This window comes from Haliotis rubra, unplaced genomic scaffold (assembly GCF_003918875.1).
Source record: "Haliotis rubra isolate DU_JTF1 unplaced genomic scaffold, ASM391887v1 Scf632, whole genome shotgun sequence".
NCBI classification, from domain to species: Eukaryota; Metazoa; Mollusca; class Gastropoda; order Lepetellida; family Haliotidae; genus Haliotis; species Haliotis rubra.
This window is the reverse complement of record NW_025767338.1, coordinates 388,042-411,499: the sequence shown is the minus strand read 5'-3', so window position 1 is coordinate 411,499 and position 23,458 is coordinate 388,042.

Below are 23,458 nucleotides of genomic sequence, written 5' to 3'. Positions count from 1 at the left end.
CATCGATCTACGCAAATGGGATACGATGACATGTGTCAATAAAGTCAGCGAGCCTGACCACCTGATCCAGTTAGTCGCCATTTACGACAGGCATGGGTTACTGAAGACCAACTCTAACCCGGATCTTTACGAGTCTCTCGCCCATAAGAGATACCATGGGCAAAAAGCGCGAGCATCCACGATGTATGTGATTCACTCACTCACACTACGGATGCATAAATAAGACATAGTACATCAGAATCCGTCAATCGTTTTTGATTAAAGGGAAAATGAGCTCGGGTCAGTTGTATCCTCCCCAGGGAGTAGAGAATGCTCGGGTCAACAGCGACCCATATTCCAGGGTAATGACAATGTTGCGCAGTGTGCTTTCAAATGGACGTATTATAGTAGTAACTGGCAGTCTGTCTTTACTGATTCAATCATGAGGAGCATTGTCTGCCTCACAGTCCCTGAACCATATAATTTCCCCTTCTGCTTTGCACTCTGTGCATTGCTCTCTGTTTGCATATGATAATCCTATAGGTGCCTGTCTGACAGCACTGTTTGGATATGATAATCCTATAGGTGTCTGTCTGACAGCAATGTATGCATATGTTAATCATATAGGTGTCTGTCTGACAGAACTGTATGCATATGATAATCATATAGGTGTCTGTCTGACAGCAATGTATGCATATGTTAATCATATAGGTGTCTGTCTGACAGAACTGTATGCATATGATAATCATATAGGTGTCTGTCTGACAGCACTGTTTGGATATGATAATACTATAGGTGTCTGTCTGACATCACTGTCTGCATATGGTAATCCTATAGGTGTCTGTCTGGCAGCACTGTATGCATATGATGATCCTATAGGTGTCTGTCTGGCAGCACTGTTTGGATATGATAATCCTATAGGTGTCTGTCTGGCAGCACTGTCTGCATATGTTAATCCTACAGGTGTCTGTCTGACAGAACTGTATGCATAATGATAATGATAGTTGTCTGTCTGACAGCACTCCCTGCGCATGATAATCCTATAGGTGTCTGTCTGGCAGCACTGTCTGCATATGATAATCCTACAGGTGTCTGTCTGACAGAACTGTCTGCGTATGATAATCCTATAGGTGTCTGTCTGGCAGCACTGTCTGCGTATGATAATCCTACAGGTGTCTGTCTGACAGAACTGTCTGCGTATGATAATCCTATAGGTGTCTGTCTGGCAGCACTGTCTGCATATGATAATCCTACAGGTGTCTGTCTGACAGAACTGTCTGCGTATGATAATCCTATAGGTGCCTGTCTGGCAGCACTGTCTGCGTATGATAATCCTATAGGTGTCTGTCTGACAGAACTGTCTGCATATGATAATCCTATAGGTGTCTGTCTGGCAGCACTGTTTGCATATGATAATCCTTTAGGTGTCTGTCTGGCAGCACTGTTTGCATATGATAATCCTTTAGGTGTCTGTCTGGCAGTACTGCCTGCATATGATAATCCTATAGGTGTCTGTCTGGCAGAACTGTCTGCATATGATAATCCTACAGGTGTCTGCATGGCAGCACTGTTTGCATATGATAAACCTATAGGTGTCTGTCTGGCAGCACTGTCTGCATATGATAATCCTATAGGTGTCTGTCTGACAGAACTGTCTGCATATGATAATCCTACAGGTGTCTGCATGGCAGCACTGTTTGCATATGATAAACCTATAGGTGTCTGTCTGACAGCACTGCCTTCAGTATATCATCGTACTGGTGCCTGCCTGGCAGCACTGCCTACATCTATTAAGCCTCTAACAATACCCTCAAATATTTATCGCTTCGTCATCTATAAGTCGACATTTAAAACTTCAAAATTCAATGCTAGTGTCCCATATGTTAAGGATATATTAAACAACATGAATAGTCTACCATCAGAAAGAATTATTATATACCGTATATCCTCTATTAAGCGCCGGGCCTCTAATAACCGCCGGGGATAAAGCAGTGCTTTAAGAAATAAGCGCCGGGCCTCTAATTAAGCGCCGGGTATCGACCTTTGCATGATGGACAGAATGAAGGCTTTGTACTCATCCCCGCTTTTAAAAATACAGGGTATATTAATAAGCGCAGGGCCTCTAATAAGCGCCTGGTCTGGATGTCCGTTGATAAAATAAGCGCCGGGGGCGCTTATTAGAAGAAATACGGTAGTTCTTTGATATAAAGCTCTGAGCAGTTTGTATCACAACTTATGAACTATATTTACGCAAAGCAATCTCCAAATATTATTATTGAGACTCAATTCTAGCACACTAAACGTCCATCTGCTAGGGGTGGTGGGGTAGCAAAGTGGTTAAAGCGTTCGCTCATCACGCCGAAGAACCGGGTTCGATTCCCCACATGGGTACAATGTGTGATGCCCATTTCTGATGTCCCCGTCGTGATATTGCTGGAATATTGCTAAAAGCGGCGTAAAATCATACTCACTCACCTCACTCACTCACTCACTCACTCATTCACTCCAGCTGCTTTGTTTGCACTAATCTGATACCATTGTCTGTCTTCGTCGCTTTTTTCGACCGCGCTTTAAATGACTTCGTGAAATCATGAATGTCAGATATTGCTAACCTTTGACAACAATCGTTACACAGATAGTTTTGTGGTGATCTAAACCTACATACTCTGCTAAATACACATATATTTATATCTGTGAAATTTATCTGTCTGTCAAATGTTAAGAAAACACTAACAGATTCAATAGGTAACATATTCCAAATTGTAATTAATTAAGACTATATAAATTTATACTCTAAATATTTGCCTTCCTATGATATTTACAGTTGTTCAAAGGCATGCTTCAATTGTAAATTGTTCATTTCCATCTCGTGATATTATTTTGAACTGTATAAAGTATATGTTTTGCTCTTGTGTTCCGTGTGTCCTCTTGGACAATAAGGTATGTTTTACCTAAAGTTTTTATCTGAAACCTGCATGTACTTCCTACTGTCACAAATGGCTACTGTGTAAAACAAACCACTGCGCCGTTCGTTTCATCTATTACTAGTTTGAACCTGGAAACAGTTCCTTCTGAAATTGGTGGAAATATTACTACACTTCCACAGTATAATTTTACGATACTTTTAGCAATAATAAAACAGATATACATAAATATGTCCTATCATTCTGTCTGTCTGTCTAATTTCAAACGGAGCCCAGAACAGTTTAGATTTGACTCCTTTTGGCCAGTTAATAGGCTATTGGCAGTCAACAGGCTATTGGCAGTTACCAGTCAAACTTGCAAATATGTAGTTCACCTTCCTATTGAACTATCCTTTACCCAACTAAACATGTTCAATGTCAGTAGGGCGGATAGCAACAGACCACGCACATTCAGGTCGATCATATGTTTTTACAGACGTTGTCATGTCATCAGATGGACTGCATGCTTGTTGTTGCTAAGCCGGGATTACGCTGACCTACAAGTAAAGTACACTAATCTTATGGTTTGTGATTATTTTCCATTCAAAAGGCAAAAATTTGCACAATGTTTAAATCGTGTACGTGATGCCGAAACACAGCTGATGAACCCAATTGCGACGTTCCTCGCCAACGTAGACGACTCAGATGACATGGCCAGAAATGGTCAGTAGGCCCGATATCGACAGCACCCACTCTTGATGCTAATGGCGTCTCTGCGAGCTTCCGGTTGCGCAGATGGAGACTGCGCAGGTGATGGCCATCTTAAGGGGTGGTCAGTCTTGGTGTTCAAGTTGTGGGACTGTCAGGTGTCTGGTCAGTCGGGTCGGGTTAGTCCAGGATGGTCCACCCTGGACGGTATCTGCGATATCCTATTGGCTCGTTGATAATCTTGGCATTTAGATGAGTCCCTAAATCTCTCAGTCTCGGTGTTGCTTTGGCAACACGCACAGAAAGCCCGTGGCTTGAAAGTCACAATCAAAACACATTTCAACATATTTACGTTAGGTTTTGTTTGAAAAATAATCCCAAACCACCAGGTGGGTACTTTCTTTTGTGCTTCAGAACATGGAGTCCACGGTCGTTTAGAGAATTTACTTAGTTAGATAACGATCATCAACCAATCAAAGTGTCACAGGGTAAAGTAATACCACTGGTTTGAAAGCCTTGATAGTTTATACCTTTCAAAGCTTCACTCTCTCTCTCTGTATCATTCTGGTGTCCCCCGCCGTGATGTTGCTGGAATATTGCTAAAAGCGGCGTAAAAACCAAACTGAGTCAGTCAGTCAGTCTCTGTATCACGATGAAGTAGTCCCGAGGCTATCAAAGGTTGAAGCCATAAAACATAAACGGTTGTCAAACTGAGAGTGGTATTAATTCACCATGCATACATATGTTTTCGTTTCAAATGATTTCCTAAATTACTGCAATTGCTTTAGTCACTGACCCGGATCTTCGCGAGTACATACTAGTGAGTTTTTAGTTTTACGCCGCTTTTAGCAATATTCCAGCAACATCACGGCGGGGGACACCACAAATGGGCTTCACGCATTGTGTCCACGTGGAGAATCGAACCCGGGTCCTCGGCGTGACGAGCGAACGCCTTAACCACTTGGCTACCCCACCGCCCGAGTACATACTGAAGGTATGATATTGCTGGAATATTGCTAAAATCGGCGTAAAACCATACTCAGTCAGTCAGTCATACCCTATAGATAACTACTCATCTTATGAAGCGAGTAAGCAGACTCGATGCTCTTGCTATTATTGATGGAGACTAAACACTTCGGGTGATAGTAAGTATCTGTCGGAAACAAGCCATTCTATCCCACAGTACAAACTTGTCCCAAACACGTCTCTGTAGTTTGCAATGCATCTTTGCCCAGGATACACATTTACCATAGACTAGCCTGTGTACATATTTACCATAGACTAGCCTGTATACATATTTACCATAGACTAGCCTGTGTACATATTTACCATAGACTACCTGTGTACATATTTGTCCGAGACTATATTTACATATTTCTACCATAGACTAGCCTGTGTACATATTTACCATAGACTAGCCTGTGTACACATTTTTACTCATAGACTATCCTGTGTACATATTTACCATAGACTAGCCTGTGTACACATTTACCATAGACTTTATTTACCATAGACTAGCCTGTGTACACCATATTTACCATAGACTAGCCTGTGTACATATTTACCATAGACTAGCCTCTGTGTACATAGACTAGCCTGTGTACACATTTACCATAGACTAGCCCTGTGTACATATTTACCATAGACTAGTACATATTTACCATAGACTGTGTACACATTATTTACCATAGACTAGCCTGTGTACATATTTACCATAGACTAGACTATTTACCATATAGCCCAGCCTGTGTACATATTTACCATAGACTAGCCTGTGTACATATTTACCATAGACTAGCCTGTGTACATATTTACCATAGACTAGCCTTTGTACATATTTACCATAGACTAGCCTGTGTACATATTTACCATAGACTAGCCTGTGTACATATTTCATAGACTAGCCTGTGTACATATTTGTCCGAGACTAGCCTGTGTACATATTTACCATAGACTAGCCTATGTACATATTTACCTAGACTAGCCTGTGTACATATTTACCCTATACTAGCCTGTGTACATATTTATCCTAGACTAGCCTTTGTACATATAGGCTAGCCTATGTACATATTTACCATAGACTAGCCTGTGTACATATTTACCATAGACTATTTGTCCGAGACTAGCCTTTGTACATATTTACCCTAGACTAGCCTTTGTACATATTTACCATAGACTAGCCTTTGTACATATTTATCCGAGACTAGCCTTTGTACATATTTACCCTAGACTAGCCTTTGTACATATTTACCATAGACTACCCTCTGTACATATTTATCCGAGACTAGCCTTTGTACATATTTATCCTAGACTAGCCTTTGTACATATTTGTCCGAGACTAGCCTTTGTACATATTTATCCTAGACTAGCCTTTGTACATATTTACCCTAGACTACCCTCTGTACATATTTATCCTAGACTAGCCTTTGTACATATTTACCCTAGACTAGCCTTTGTACATATTTATCCTAGACTAGCCTTTGTACATATTTGTCCGAGACTAGCCTTTGTACATATTTACCCTAGACTACCCTCTGTACATATTTGTCCGAGTCCAGCCTTTGAACATATTTTACCATAGACCAGCCTTTGTACATATTTACCCTAGACTAGCCTTTGTACATATTTATCCTAGACTAGCCTTTGTACATATTTACCATAGACTACCCTCTGTACATATTTGTCCGAGACTAGCCTTTGTACATATTTATCCTAGACTAGCCTTTGTACATATTTATCCTAGACTAGCCTTTGTACATATTTACCCTAGACTAGCCTTTGTACATATTTATCTAGACTAGCCTTTGTACATATTTGTCCGAGACTAGCCTTTGTACATATTTATCCTAGACTAGCCTTTGTACATATTTACCCTAGACTAGCCTTTGTATATATTTATCCTAGACTAGCCTTTGTACATATTTACCTTAGACTAGCCTTTGTACATATTTACCCTAGACTACCCTCTGTACATATTTGTCCGAGACTAGCCTTTGTACATGTTTGTCCGAGACTAGCCTCTCATATTTACCCTAGACTACCCTCTGTACATATTTGTCCGAGACTAGCCTTTGTACATGTTTGTCCGAGACTAGCCTTTGTACATGTTTGTCCGAGACTAGCCTCTCATATTTACCCTAGACTACCCTCTGTACATATTTGTCCGAGACTAGCCTTTGTACATGTTTGTCCGAGACTAGCCTCTCATATTTACCCTAGACTAGCTTCTGTACATATTTGTCCGAGACTAGCCTCTCATATTTACCCTAGACTACCCTCTGTACATATTTGTCCGAGACTAGCCTTTGTACATGTTTGTCCGAGACTAGCCTCTCATATTTACCCTAGACTACCCTCTGTACATATTTGTCCGAGACTAGCCTCTCATATTTACCCTAGACTACCCTCTGTACATATTTATCCTAGACTACCCTCTGTACATATTTACCCTAGACTACCCTCTGTACATATTTGTCCGAGACTAGCCTTTGTACATGTTTGTCCGAGACTAGCCTCTCATATTTACCCTAGACTAGCTTCTGTACATACTTTTCCGAGACTAGCCTCTGTACATATTTGTCCGAGACTAGCCTCTCATATTTACACTAGACTAGCTTCTGTACATATTTGCCCGAGACCAGGCAATGTAATCTATTCCCATGACTAGCCTATGTCTAGGTACATATTTGCACAAGTCTAGCCCTTGTGGACTGGAATACATATTTACACAAGTCTCGCCTCTGTGGACTAGAATACATATTTGCCAATGACTAGGGGATGTACATATTTGCCTTCACTGTCCTCGGTTAGAATATTCTGGAATCCTGAATTATATCCGAGATCGCCCAAGCCTTACTTCTCCACGCTGTAGTTAAGGTGGTACATTGTACACTGTTACTGTAGTTTTCCAAGTGCTGACCTAGAACTATATGGTCTATGGTCTTTACCTGTTGAGACCCAGAGTGCTTGTTATTACCTGTGTTGTATATAAAGCTGGAAATATCAATGACAGAAGTTCGATCCGTTAAGCCACAGGTGGACAATAGTCTGACTGCGATTGAGTACACAGGTGGTGTATCTCGCCTCACTGTGTACTAAATATCACGTAAAATATCATGTAAAATATCATCTGTAAATAAATATGTTCGATATATCAGAGGAACAGATAAGCTGCGTATCTGCGTAAATTACGTAAATATTCATGTGAAAACTCAATTCCTATTACGTCTATTGCGTACATGTACGCTTGATTTTTTGTAAATATTCAATACATTTGATCTTACATGCGTACACACAAATATGTTAAGGTATATTGAGAGGTTCTATTTCAGCACATGAACTTGGCAACTTGCAGTCTTTCTTATCGTTTCTCATATTACTGTTCAAATATAAACAACAAACACCTAAACCAACATTTAAACTATGTTATATTTTTACAATTCATGGAAAATGACAAAATACCCAACTGAGTTTCAGTGAGGTGGGTACAATTTATTTGGTTACTCAAAGAAAAATTAGTATACCGAATTGAGATGAACACAAGCGCGTACATAACTCAATGACCCAACATGTTATCTGTAGCTCTGCGATATATATTATGTCAGTCATTTCTTAAATTCCAAAGCTTACAAGACCAAATAACACAGTAACCAATGTAACACAGTGACCAATTTGCGCGGGGACAAGAGTGCTTGTGGCCAAATTTCACAGGGAATAAAATAAAAAAGCCCACCATTTGTTCTTTGGGATTACCTCGCTCCCCTAATCTGGAATGACCTCCTTGACCTTTCGAACACAAGGTGGAGCCCCATGGCTGAGGAACATGTCGCCATGCTAACAACATGCTAACAACATGCGAACCGAACCAGATATCCACTCCCACATGCCGTGCCAATGTCACAACTTAAACGTCCATTGCGTAAAAGATAACAGTAGACGGAACCCCGAATTGGCAACAGATTACCATGGTTACGTGATGCGATAAAAACCTCCGCTATGCATAATAATACTATTTACGTATACATGGTGATTTGGGTAAGTGTAATTATACCTTGGGTATAGCCACAGAGACTAGACTGCGACCGGATGACCTTGCCGTGCCCTGACTGCTCTAGCGGGCGGAGTTCTTGCCGCCATGCCTGTCTCGAACCCTTAATCCACGGGTGATTAGTGGGTGATTGGGTGGGTGCTAAACGTATAGAATAAGGGTTAGGAGCAACGTCTGTGACGGTTTACGCATGTAGATAATTTATATCGTGCGTGTAGATCAATTGTGTCCACCATGCTGGGCGAAACATACCTGGGGCCCGTTCCTCAAAGCAATCGTAGCGCTCTACGACAGTCGCAAGTCTAGGTTAAAGTATGGGAGTCACGATCACCTCAGCGCTACGATCACTTTGGGCTACGAGGACCCCGTTCCACAAGCCGATCTTAGCGCTACGACAGTCGCAAGTCTATGTTAAAGTATGGGAGTTACGATCATCGCTCCACAAGCCGATCTTAGCGCTACGACAGTCGCAAGTCTATGTTATAGTATGGGAGTTACGATCACCTTAGCGCTCTACGACAGTCGCAAGTCTATGTTAAAGTATGGGAGTTACGATCATCTTAGCTCTACGACAGTCGCAAGTATATGTTAAAGTATGGGAGTTACGATCATCTTAGCGCTATGATCGTCTTGCGGAACGGGGCCCAGGATGGCATATTGGTGTATCGTTCTTCTGTGTGTACTGTTGGCCATGACGCCCGAAGAGCTGTCGCTGCCGCCGCCGCAACAATCGTCGATGTCATACCTCACTATCTGTTAATTGTTGTCAACTGTTGTAGAAATGGCGTATCGAGTACCTAGACGTTCCTTACAAATATTTGTTAAGTACAGTTGATCTTTAAAATGCATTTCTAATACACCTCTATATCCGACATTTTAGGTACCAGTGACTGCCAGGAAGGTAACTCCTGCAATCACAAGAATGGAAGGGGTCAGGAACGTGTATTGTCAGTACACTGACTGACTGACTGAGTTTGGTTTTACGCCGCTTTTAGCAATATTCCAGCAACATCATGGCGGGGACACCAGAAATGGGCTTCACACGTCAGTACACAGTCGCATTGACCACAAGGCGGTAGACCCTGTATGGATGGACCTGAAATCATCACAGTCAAAAGTAGTCTCCATAAACTCAAGGCATGTCCGCACATAAGAACTTGCAGAGTTGGGTCATGCTGTTTTCGTCAGTTTGCAGACAAACTCCAGTGGACACGAACTGCGCAAAATTCTCGACCAGGCGCGTAGCAAGCCAATTTATTCGTGTAAGCCCGATAGGTTGCAAAGCTTTATATTTAGATAGTATTGAGGGCTTGCCCAACCTTTTTATCAACAATCATGTGTAAGCCCGGGCTTTTTTTAACAATGGTAGCTACGCCCTAGTCTGTCGTACAGACCCTGAAGCAAATATATCCAAGAAAGCCCACGCAAGTCTAGAAAATGTGGCAAGTCTAGATTTCCTCAGCTTCTGAAAATGAAGAAAGTCTCAGGGCTCCTTTTCATTATATTATATTTTTTTTACTATGAACTTTTTTTCAGTAAAATATGTTCATTTTAGAGACTAGTTGTTAGTCTAGCTACGCCCCTGTCGACAGCGATATTCCCATTCTTTGCTGTCTACTTTGCAGAGCCAGAAGAAGTCTCTGAATATTACATTGTTTAGACGCCACTTAGCACAACAACAAAAACACTAAACAAAATAATTCATATTGTATGTTGGTTGCAGATACTATGAGGTATATATTGCAACGCAAGATGGGTTGACACTGACAAAACCATTAACATTAGTAAACGCCGTTTTGGGTCATCATTAAAACGTACGTCGCCATCTGAGAAATTATACAGCGAAAGTTATTTTAAGAGAGGCTTAATAATATATTTTCTGCTGACAAACGTAATTTCGGTGTATTCTTGTACACAATATGCGCCCACTTGCTGTTATAGGAAGACGGAAAATATGCAGGGGGGGGGGGGATGTAAGCTATTTTTGAAAGGTATAACTATGGATTACATTCAATACACGACAATGTGAAACTTGACGTTGTTGAGCAGAAACACACTATCGTGTCTCAGTCACACACAACGTAATTTCTACGAACCAAGCAGTGAGTGAGTTAGTTTTACGCCGCTTTTCGCAATATTCCAGCAATATCACGGCTGGAGACACCACTTATGGACTTCACAAGTTGTACCCATGTGTGGAGTCGAACCCGGGTCATTAGTGTGACGAGCGAACGCTTTAATCACTGGGTTACCCCACTGCCTCTTACGACGCAAGCAGTCCCTCACGCGTGTATCCACATCGTCATACGAGTCCAACAGTCCCGCATTGACCGCAAGGTTAAACACAATGTCAGCTGACCATTGGCCACAACAACGTTCTTGTATTATTTTACGGACTGATTTTCGAGTAGTTTCGATGAAATGTATCTGTGAAATTACGTATAAATAAGATAATTTTTGAGATAAAAGTATAACTATATATTTGACATTGGGAAGGATTAATATCTTTGTGAAGATGACATACTGAACATTTGGTTGTCTACGTTCCCTTAGAGACCATATAATGAATTGATGGCATGGTTCCTCTGAGAAAAAGGATCTGGACATCATAGAGCCGGAAAATAGGTCACGGCACTTCGCGAGACCTTTGCACTTCCGGTGACAAACAACGTTTCATACCTTTTCGAATGGTTTCAGGGTTGTCAGCTGACAGTAAGGAACCGATAATCCTTGCAGGGATATCAAATTTCCGATCTAACCATCCCCAAATTAGCCAATTATTACGACTGTCAACAGCTGTGACAGCCAGGCACGATTGTACACTTAGTTCGGTCTAGTAAAGTCATATTTTGAGGTCGCCCAATTTGGAACCAGAACTGGTTTTTGAATATACGCTTGGCACCGGAAATCTGGTACCGGAAGTAAGCTGGGCCCCGTCCCGCATATCGCAAGTTGGCGCGCAAAGGGATCCGGGAACAAGCTTAGTACCGGAAGTAGCGCCTCGCGAGACATCATTCAGACTGGAGAGCGTCGCTGGGCAACTCCATCGATACAAACTGTCTACGCACCTGCCCCCCAAAAAAGCCATGAAAGTTCAATAAGGTCACACCACAGAAGCACGTCCCTTTAGGGGACTTTCAAATATTCCAGGCCAGCGCTCTGCTACTGAAATCACTGGTTATGAAAACCACCATGAGTCACGTGCACATGTAACATGTTCAAATCCTATATCGAGATCTATGATTAAGGGACATTTGTCTGAACCAGGCCACAACATATTTGCTAAAGAGTCTTTAACGATTGTGTTACAACAAATTGAAACATATTTTCAACATAATACCTTTCACGAATAAGACATAGTGTTTGTTGCCCTGACTGGAGACATATATTAAGCAAAGCTGGCCCCGATTTGGGTATTGGCGCTGTATTTTTGACGCAACTTATTATATCTATATTATCTATATTTTTTCAGTAATAAATACGGTAGTGGTTGAGAGAATATAGTAACGGTGTATTCATAAAGCAATTTATTTATATTCATATTATTATCTATATTGTTTCATTGGTAAGTACGGTACGTGGTAGTGGCTGAGAGTATAACGGCCGTGTACGTGTACCTATCTACTGTGAGCAAACAAGTGTTTCATGAGTGCACGTCTTAATTTCGTAATAATGGCTCAAAGCTTCATGAATAGATATCGATCTGTCGGAATCTCATTCAGTGTGTCACCTCAATCTATATTTCTGGGACTGAATGTAAGTCTATCCGAAGATTTGTCACGTGAAACTATTATGACAAGACTATCACATGACAAGGCCCGTGCAAACAGTGGAAGAGACGTTATTCATAGACTACCATTGAACTAATGCACTGGCCATAACAATTAGTGAAGGGGTCATTCCAAATGTCTTCCATCGACCCCAAAGCAAATGTCCTCATTTGGCGTTTCGGGTTGTTACCAGGTGGGGTGTGGTATCCGACAAAATATCATTAGCCCGAATCTCTCTCCGTGTCTTTGTGTGATGTAGTGTGTTTGCATATTTAGGCCCCTCCCTCCCCACTCCCTCTCTCTCCTCCCTTCCTCCTCTCTCCTCTCTCTTTCCTACCTCTCTTTCTCTCTCCCTCCTCTTTCCTCTCTCTCCTCTCTCTCTCTCTCTCTTCTCTCTCCTCCTCCTCTTTCTCTCTCCTCTCTCTCTCTCTCTCCTCCATCTTTCTCTCTCCTCCCTCCCTCCTCCCTCCTCTCTCCTCCCTCCTCTCGCTCTCTCTCTCCTCCCTCTCTCTCCCCTCCCTCCCTCTCTCTCTCTCCTTCTCTCTCTCCTCACTCCCTCCTCCTTCTCTCTCCTCTCTATTTCTCTTCTCCCTCCTCTCTCTCTCTCCTCTCTCCTCCTCCCCTCCTTTCTCTCTCCTCTCTTTCTTTCTCCTCTCTCTTTCTCTCTCTCCCTCCTCTCTCCTCTCTCCCTCCCTCCTCCTCTCTCTCCTCCCTCCCTCCCTCTCTCTCTCCTCTCCTCCCTCTTTCTCTCTCCTCCTCTCTTTCTCTCTCTCTCCCCCTCCCTCCTCCCTCTCTCTCCTCTCTCTCTTTCTCCCTCCCTCTTTCTCTCTCTCTCCTCCTCACCTCTCTCTCCCTCCCTTCCTCTCCTCTCTCTCTCTCCCTCCCTCTTCTCTCCCCCACCCTCTCCTCTCTCTCTTCTCTCTCTTCTCCCTCCTCCCTCCTCCCTTTCTCTCTCCTCTCTCTCTCTTCCTCCCTCCCTCTTTCTCTCTCCCTCCCTCCTCCTCCCTCTCTCTCCCTCCCTTCCTCTCTCTCTCTCTCTCTCCCTCCCTCTTTCTCTCCCCCCACACCCTCCCTCTTTCGCTCTCTCTCTCTTCCCCTCTCTCTTCCTCCCCGTCTCTCTCACTCTCTTTCTTTCTCTCTCTATCCACAAGTACAAAGAAACATCAGCTCTAACAAGAGTGGTCTTACTAATCACTCAATGATTAGACGCTAGTATGTGGGTTTTGTTTATGTATGGGATTTGTTATGTCGCAGTTGTGAAATGAACTTAGCTACGACGTTTGAACACAATCAAGTCTTGAGACGTCACTTCGAGTATGTAACGTCTACGATATGGTGTAAAACGTTTCTGTGTGGCTATTGCAGAACATGTCGTCAACAAGTAGAAGGTGTAGTCTCAGGTTTCGAAAACATACAGGCTGAAATGGCATAATACGTTGTGTCCATTGAATCTTTAAGCAGGTCATATTTGCCTGAACTAATCAGATGATCAGAGGCCAAGGAATTACGAGGTCCAGCCCTCGTGCATTCTCTTCCTACAGAGGTTACTAGTCATATCTTCCTACGAACCTCTGTTCTAATACGGCCCTTCCATGGTGTGAGTGTTCAGGATTCGTGATTGGTTGCAATCAGATTTAGTTGTGCAATCAGCGATGTTGTTTCAAAAGTGATCATTCGCACGACCTCGGTAATTTCCGTATGCTTCGTGAAAACTAGAATCTAAGTCGATGTAACACGTGTTCTGATTGGATAGAAAGAAGGAGATAATTCGTGTTGCGATTTTTTGGCGCTTGGGGATTTTACGAGAACCGGGAAATATGGCCGTATTAGAACAGAGGTTCGAAGGAAGATATGACAAGTAACCTGTGTGGGAAGAGAATGGCCCTCATGGTACCGGCAGTTGATTCGCTGACTTGGTTGATTGTATCCATCATAGCTGTTCATAATATCACTCGCTGGTTTTGTCCAGACTCAGTCATTTACATTCCTCCATGATATAGCTGGAATGTTATTGACAGCGGCGTTAAGCAACAGAGTGAGTGAGTTGGTTTTTACGCCGCTTTTAGCAATATTCCAGCAATATCACGGCAGGGGACACCATAAATTGGGTTAACACATTGTACCCATGTGGGGAATAGAACCCGGACCCTCGACGTGACGAGCAAACGCTTTAACCACTGGGCTACCCCACCGCCCCGTTAATAAGAAACAGAAATCCATTAAGTCCATAGAGCTGTGAACAAATATAGATTCATCATGTGAAGCAATTACATAGACTATTATGCTGTGTACTCAATACACGAGTACCTACGTCGATTTGGAACGTGATCCTTTCTTTTTAAGGAGAGGCACCCAATGCTCCTTAAGACAAATACAGGAAGGTAAAAAAGTGACACGTACACAATTACCCGCCCAGTCCTTATGGCCATAATAAAAGTCCAGGGTCCTGATCCACAACGCGTTCGTTGCCCAGATAACAATTTCACGTTGTCACAACACTGTCACAACGTTAATAATATGCTTTCGTTGTGACAACGTCATTCTGTGGACTCCCGTTTCACACGGTTAAGACAAATTTATGCTAACGTATTTTACGCTGTCTTAGGTACTATTTAACGTTAATAGTTGAATAGTTTTCCCAGTAATAAACAGTACATAAGAAACAAAGAAGAAATTCATTTCAATGTTTATTCGTCAATTTGCATGCGCTAAAAACTACCATCAAGGTTTATCTTACCTCACACATAAATGTCGCTTTCTGACTTGCTGAGCGCTCTTCTATTATTTTCAATGTACCCTGCTTACAAGCGAGTAACATTTCAATGTACCCCGCTGTCAATGGCAACTCATTCTGTACTTCGTGGTAGTAAATCTTTATCTCGAATAACATTGAATTACGTATGATGTACGGAAATGACCGATGTTTTGCGAATGCAAATCGATGGAAGGGGGTTAACTCTATATATGTTTTTCTTGTCCGCAAAATCTAGCGATGGCTACAAAAGATGTGTACCCGTGCTTCAAACAATTCAAAATTGACATTAAGGTGTTCGGTAAGATAAAAACGTTGTTCACTGGTCCCTCGGGGCGCATGGGTTGATGTACCCTCGATGGTTGTTTATGTTCCCCTCGAACATGAACAAACACCTTCGGGCTCAGGGAATATAAACAAACATCGAGGGTACTTCAACCCATGCCCCCCCTCGTGACCAGTGAACAACTTATAATGTACTGTCACTAACGGGGTCTTAGCACTGTATAAAGGAAAGGGGTGTAACGAGGTCAACACACCAAGTTCTTTTCAGGGCGAATTCAACAATGCTCACTGCATTTATCCCATTACAAGTATACACACATTTCAAGACATGAGACAATGAGACATACATCACATAAAAATCGAAGCAGTACTTTGGGAGCTAGGGTCTTCGGATGTTCGAAAAATCGTGATTTCGAGCCAAAATCCCTGCTCAGAATTTGTAGCGGTTCAAATTGTTTATTTCACATTATACACAGCGCTAATCACCATTCTTTCGAAGACATTTAGACCTAACTTTCATAATGAGGTTACGTACATTATTCACCGCAAACATGCCTGTGTCTACATACGAGTGTACGCCAGTCTGGCAGGAATGTGTTCTAGACTAACGATTAGCCTCTGAAAACTCTGATACAGCTCCCTTTAAATTGTGTCATCGTGTCCCAATTACGTAAATCGGTGTTCATGCTGTTGATCACTGGATTGTCTGGTCCAGGCTCGATTATTCACACACCTCAGCCATATACTGAAATATTGCTGAATCCGGCATTAAACTACAAACAACTCGAACAAAACCATTTAAATTGAAAATGAGCCCCAGTGAGAAGGGAGATTCAGAACTGGAGCAAACGTAGATTTGCTTGTGTTTCCATTATAGTGTTATTATACAGTGCTTGGTTGAAGGGAAGATAATGTGGTTCAGGGACTGTGAAACAGACTAGAATATGTTAATATCACGATATTTTTCAACATCTGATTCAACGACAGCCTGTATTTTCCCATCCATTTGCAAAGAAAATTTCAATATCATGCACTTGCACATATGCCTGAAAGTCATCAATGTCACTGTTAGAAACACCTGCTGTTGACAAGATGCATGTTTTCCTCACTTGCCGCATGGCAGCTGGCCAGGGGGCGGGGTTGTTGATGTCGTTGGTGTCGTTGATGCTGTTGATGTTGCCACCCACTGCTCAAACAGGCTAGTTCCGTATGGATACAACAGATGGACTGACAACCATACACCGGGACACCGTAGTTCCTCCAAGAACCACCAGGGGCAGGACATTGCAGTGCTGCTGTTGTGTCTACACGAGGTGGGCAGGCAGGTCACAGGACACAGACACCCCGAGCGCACTATTTATCAATAATGGCCATTGACTCCGGACAGATGACGAGGTGTGACAGAACACACAATACATGCCCGTACCCCAGATCTAGGGGATATAGGGTTACTAGATGGGGAGCGTTGATGTCCACTGATACTCTCTGGGTGACCAGTGTTATCTTTCCCCAGCCATCGTGTATGTACCTTTCATCGACACCTTGGACTAACCTTAGTCTCTGAAAATATATAATACTGATAGAAGCATATTACTCAATTTATATTGGAAAGTGAGTGAGTTGGGTTTTACGCCGCGTTTAGCAATATTCAGCAATATCATACGGTGGACATCATAAATGTGCTTCACACTTTGTATTATGTGGGGATAGAACCCGGACTTTCGGCGTGACGAGCAAACGCTTTAATTTCAACCACGCGGCTATCCCACCGCCCTATGATGGAAAGGAACCTCCATGAGATGGGAGATTCAGACCTGAGGAAAATGTAGACTTGCTTCTTTTAGGGATATTGCATTTCATAAAGGGCTGAGAGGACGGGGAAATAGTATGGTATAGGACTATGAGACTATGAGACAGATTATTAACTCCCATGGGAAAGTGGGTTGGTGTGGGCGGTGAAGCGATTCTGACACCAGAGAATTCATCTCTTAATTGTATCAACGAAGTGATGAATAGCTGAACTTCAAGGACACATTTTTGTATCTTTGAGATAATCATAAACAACTCTTGTATTTGGTTGGATAGCGGATAGCTAGATCAACACTATTACAGCTTCATATACATACGCAGGGCCGTATATTTAGTGAGGCGGTTGTCATGTTTGATAAAGGGTTTAACATTTACGGTAGTCCTAGGTTTTGACTTAAGACGTTCAAGGGCCACCCCGTTATTCTCTCAAGAGAACCTGTATAGTGTTTATCGATCTTGTTATTGATTACATAAATTCCACAGTTACACCATGTCAGTGTGACACAACTCCTGGGTCACAAATGCAGTATCATCACAGAGTGAGTGAGTGAGTTTAGTTTTACGCCGCACTCAGCAATATTCCAGCTATATATGACGGCGGTCTGTAAATAGTCGAGTCTGGACAGATTTGATACGATTACATGTGTCAATCAAGTCACCGAACCTGTCCACCCGATCCCGTTTTACGACAAGCATGGGTTACTGAAGATCAATTCCCAACCCGGATCTTCACGGGTAAATATCATTCACAGAACAATCAGCAGCTCCAATCGCCGACCCAGATGAAATTCACTTTTGTGACCAGAGGGATGCAACGAAGGCATATAACTGGAGGCGTCGGCGACTTCATCAACATTGACAGGAACGAAGTAACAAGACGATCACTTCAAATCATCAGTATTGTCCCAAAAAATCCAACGATAGTTAGAGCCGGTTGGGTAGCCTAGTGGTTAAAGCGTTCCCTCGTCACGCAGAAGACCCGGGTTATATAGTTTATAGTGCCCCCGCCGTTATATTGCTGGAATATTGCTAAAAGCGGCTTAAAACCAAAACTCACTCACTCACTCACACGCACACACACATGCAGGTTATATTCCAAACAGTGCGAGATGTTGCAATAAACTGGGGACTTGTAGACGGATCCCAGCTTCTCCTATATAGCGTTATCTGTAGTAGGAGTAAAACCAGTCTACGCTTCCCAAGCAGTACACCAATCGGTTGGAATCAATTACCAATATTCACACTGCCGACAGAGGGCGTTTTCGCACAGTAAATCCGATTTTTCCGCCGCACTACTTATGTAAACACTAAAAGCCTATTGACAGCCAGAAGTGAATGAATTACTGGAGTGAAATGTTTGTAAAATGGCTTGTTCTTGTGAAGTGAGCAACTATGTATGTTGGTAGTGTTGCTGGATTACGACACCAGTAGTTGGCAGCGTTTTCCCTTAACCCTGAGAAGCTGCAGACCCTAAGGACCCAAAACTATAAAGAGTTGTGTGTCCTGATCAGAATGTGTAGGTCCTATATTTATATAAGTAATTCCCACCAAACAAGGCCATGAGGACCTGCAGAAAACAAAAGCTTTCGGACCTAAGGAGTGACGTTGGTTGTTGGTCAGGCTTTAAAACTTGGAACAAAATTAAATGATACGTAGAGTATATTTTGTGCGATATCACTCGCTTACTGATAACGGCTTGGTTGGGTACGATATTTTAACTAGGTCACGATGCTCGGTATTTGGGGTGGGGTGGTAGATACGCTGGCGATGATGGGGGGCGGGGAGGCGATGTAGAGGCTAGGTCACGATGTTCGATGTAAGTGGGGAAGGGTGTGTGTTTTGGGAGGAGCGATGTCGGCTGGCGGAGATGGTGAGGGCACGATGTAGAGGCTAGGTCACGACGCTCGGTATAGTTTGGTTGAACGATGAGAACACATATTCGTTTTGGAAGCCATAACATTCCTCCTGGAGTCCTCGTAAATTAAAACATAGATATATAGCTAACTCCTACGCGTTTGTTATTTTTGATGGAAAACTCGAGAACGAGGTCAGAGTTTTACTACAAGCCTTAAATCGTTTCACTGCGAGCGCCGTCTGGTGTTCACACATTGACAACATGCTGGGGGAAGACCGACGTTTCTATATTTAGATCGGTTACGTATCATGTCAACAGTTAAGCACCCTGGGTGGCTGATGAAAAGTCGACCGAAGGTCACTTAATCCAAGTCAAACCGAAAGGGAATTGTACGCGTTACTCCGGAGGCATGAAGGTTTATGGCCGATTTGAACAGCGACGTTACTTCTTCAACTACGAAAAAAGGTGTTCGCTCAGTCGGATGGTTCCACACGGTATCACATCCAGTTTCGCTCTATCAGGACTACATTAAAAACATAAAACCACATAGAGAGGACACTTCTTTGTTCTGAACAAACAATCATACCTTTTTATTGTTGAAAAGCGTCATTATCAAATTCTTCATCATCATCGTCGTTATCATCATCATGATCATCATCGTCGTTGTCATTACGCCTACAATAACAACATACAACAACGTGTTCAAGTTAGCAGTGAAATGTATGTCGATTCCTGATTCGTGCCGATTCTAATTCCTGGTTCGTTTCCCCATTCCCTTCGTAACTATTCGTGTCATTCCGGCAAGCCGGATGGCGTTCTTGTAGGTCACGGAAGGAGGCGAATAGTTACGAATGCACTACACTAGTGGGTTTCACCAAAACCTGAAACCTGAAACCTGCATCACTCGTGGCTTCCTCCCTTATCTATCGCATGATTAATATTGCAGATGCGACAGTAAATTTAACTGTCATTCCTCCAACAACGATATCGCAATGTAAATTGTAAATGTAATTGTTAAAAGTAGCCTTAAACTCAACTTAAAGTCCTACTTTCCCTGCAAGGGATAGACGTTTCGTCGATGAAAAGATTCCGGAATGGAACACTTTGCTGTGTTTGGTTACATCCACATTTCTCATAAACAGAGGTCACAAAGGCACGTTGTGATAATAATTTGTCTCTGACACGGAGCCTCGAGTATGTGTCAGTGACTTTAGTTTTACGCAGCATTAGGCAATATTCCGGGAATATATATAATGGTGGGGGACACCAGAAATGGTCTTCACACATAGCATCCATGTGGGGAATAGAACTCGGGTCTTCAGCGTGGCGAGCGAACGCTTTAACCACTTTTCTACCCCACCGCCCCTTCCTCGAGTATGAAAACACAACACAGGTTCAAGGGCCATATGAACATCAAGGAAATTAAGCTTATGTGTTCTGTTGATGCAGCCAGACTTTCCCTCGTATCCGCGGGATTGTAGACATGAGTTAAATATCAGATTTTAATATGTAAGACTGAAAAAATTTACACCCAAGATACCAATACCATTACAACAATGTCAAGGTTTTGGCGACCAGGTGACCGTAGCAGGAATGGAGTTGAGTGGACAGGTGCTCACACTCGTTGTTGCCATGGTTGCTATGACTAACGGTCCTGCTCCCCGTTTCACAAAGCTCTCGTAAGCCTAAGTTCTCGTAACTTTTCTCGTAGTGTCGTACCTCCTATGTTACAGTATAGGAGGTACGAATGCTACGAGGAAAGTTACGAGATCTTAGGCTTACGAGAGCTTTGCGAAACGGGCCCAGGCACATGCACATCGCGACCATCCGATCCCCATCTGACCTTAACACACACTTTGGGGTGGGTAATTGATTAATTACTGTTTGTTTGTTTGTTTACTGCCGCACTCAGAAAAATTCCAGCTGTTTGGATTTGGTCTGCAAATAACAGAGTCCGGACCAGATCATCGAGTTACACCATGTCAGTGTGACACAACTCCTGGGTCGACCCCCGAACACAAATGCAGTATCATCACAGAGTGAGTTTAGTTTTACGCCGCACTCAGCAATATTCCAGCTATATGACGGTGGTCGGTAAATAAAGGAGTCTGGACCAGACAATCCAGTGATCAACAGCATGAGCATCGATCTATGCAACTGGGATACGATGACATGTGTCAACCAAGTCAGGGAGCCTGACCCGATCCCGTTAGTCGCCTTTTACAATTATGGGTTGCTGCAGACAAGTTCTAACCCGGATCGGTGAGGCTGTAGGCAACATTTACTGATTTACTGCCCCAGAATCTGTAAGAGGACGGTGACGGATGCAATGTATATCAATCAGAAACCGAATGCATTCAGGGTTTTAGAGTGAGTGAGTTCTGTTTACGCCATTTTAGCAACATTCCAGCAATAAACAGCCAGGGCTTCATGCATTATACCCATGTTGGTTTAGAATAGGTTTGGAGGAGAGTAGAGTCACCTCATTTTCACTATCATGAGGCGCGGCAGGGTAGACCAGTAGTTAAAGTGTTCGCTTGTCACGCTGTAAACCCGAGTCGGGGTGTTTTCCGTGTTTGGTGGTCCTCGCCGTGGTATTGCTGGAAAATTTATAAAGGCGGCCCAAAACTACATTCACTCACTGTCTCTCGATTTCATGATCGTAAATAAGCGAATAGAAAACAATTCCTTTAGTGTTTATTTTATTTTCGACTTAGAATGGAATGGCTATGTTCTAACTGTATCTTGTCCTTCCATTGTTTGTCAAGCGCCATTTTTCCGCAACGATTTATTTGCGCAAACATGACAGAGTAGAATGAATAGAGCAAGTTTAAACAATAAGGTCGATGTGTCCGACATTCAACTGCTTCGTCAGTATTTTTGATCAATAACAAATCCTGAATCAAACAACGATTAGAGCAGTAGCATGATGCTTCATCAAGATGTTGGATGATTTTGTGTCAAATTCTCCTCAGGACTGATGGGGCAGCGAGGATGACTGGATGAGTGATTAAAACATGAACGCTCGGTCGTTTGGCGACAGAGTGGATAGCGACTAGCCGGTTAAAGGGGCGAGTGGGGTGTACGAATGCAGGCGAAACAATAACTTCAATGTGGTATTTAGTCAGTTTTAAAAGAGGGTGGTGTAGTCGAACCCCTGAACATCCCTCCAATCCCACCCCCCGCCACCCCAGGCCCACCCCCATCCCGGATCCGCAGATGGCGATATATTCGGATGAATTGGCAGACTTCTAGGGTCAATGAGCGATTGAACGCCTGGTCGGGTCAATGGGCGAGTGAACTAGTCGGATCAATGGGCGAGTGAACTAGTCGGGTCAATGGGCGAGTAAACTAGTCGGGTCAATGGGCGAGTAAACTATCGTGTCAATGGGCGAGTGAACTAATCGTGTCAATGGGCGAGTAAACTAGTCGGGGTCAATGGGCGAATAAACTAGTCGGGTCAATTTGCGAGTGAACTAGTCGTGTCAATGGGCGAGTGAACTAATCGTGTCAATGGGCGAGTAAACTAGTCGGGGTCAATGGGCGAATAAACTAGTCGGGTCAATTTGCGAGTGAACTAGTCGGATCCATGGGCGAGTGAACGACTATTCGCGTCAATGAGCGACTGAACGCCTAGCCATGTCAATGGGCGAGTGAACTAGTTGTGGGCGAGTGAACTAGTCGTGTTAATGGGCGAGTGAACTAGTCGGATCCATGGGCGAGTGAACTAGTCGGATCCATGGGCGAGTGGACGACTATTCGAGTAAATGAGCGACTGAACGCCAAGTCATGTCAATGGGCGAGTGAACTAGTCGGGTGAATGGGTGAATGAACTAGTCGGACCAATGGGTAAGTGAACGCCTAGTCACGTCAATGGGCGAGTGAGCTAGTCGGGTCAATGGGCGAGTGAACTAATCGTGTCAATGAGCGAGTAATTTAGTCGGATCCATGGGCGAGTGAACGACTATTCGCGTCAATGAGCGACTGAACGCCTAGCCATGTCATGAGCGAGTGAACTAGTCGTGGGCGAGTGAACTACTCGTGTCAATGGGAGAGTGAACTAGTCATGTCAATGGGCGAGTGAACGAGTCGGGTGAGTGGGTGAATGAACTAGTCGGACCCATGGGTAAGTGAACGGCTAGTCGAGTCAATGGGCGACTGAACTAGTCGGACCCATTGGTAAGTGAACGGATAGTCGGATTCTTGGGCAAGTGAACGACTAGTCGTGTCATTGGTGAGTCAACGACTAGTCGTGTCATCGGCGAGTCAACGACTAGTCGTGTCATTAGCGAGTCAACGACTAGTTGGGTCAATGGGAGAATTCACAAATAGCCGAGTCATCGGGCAAGT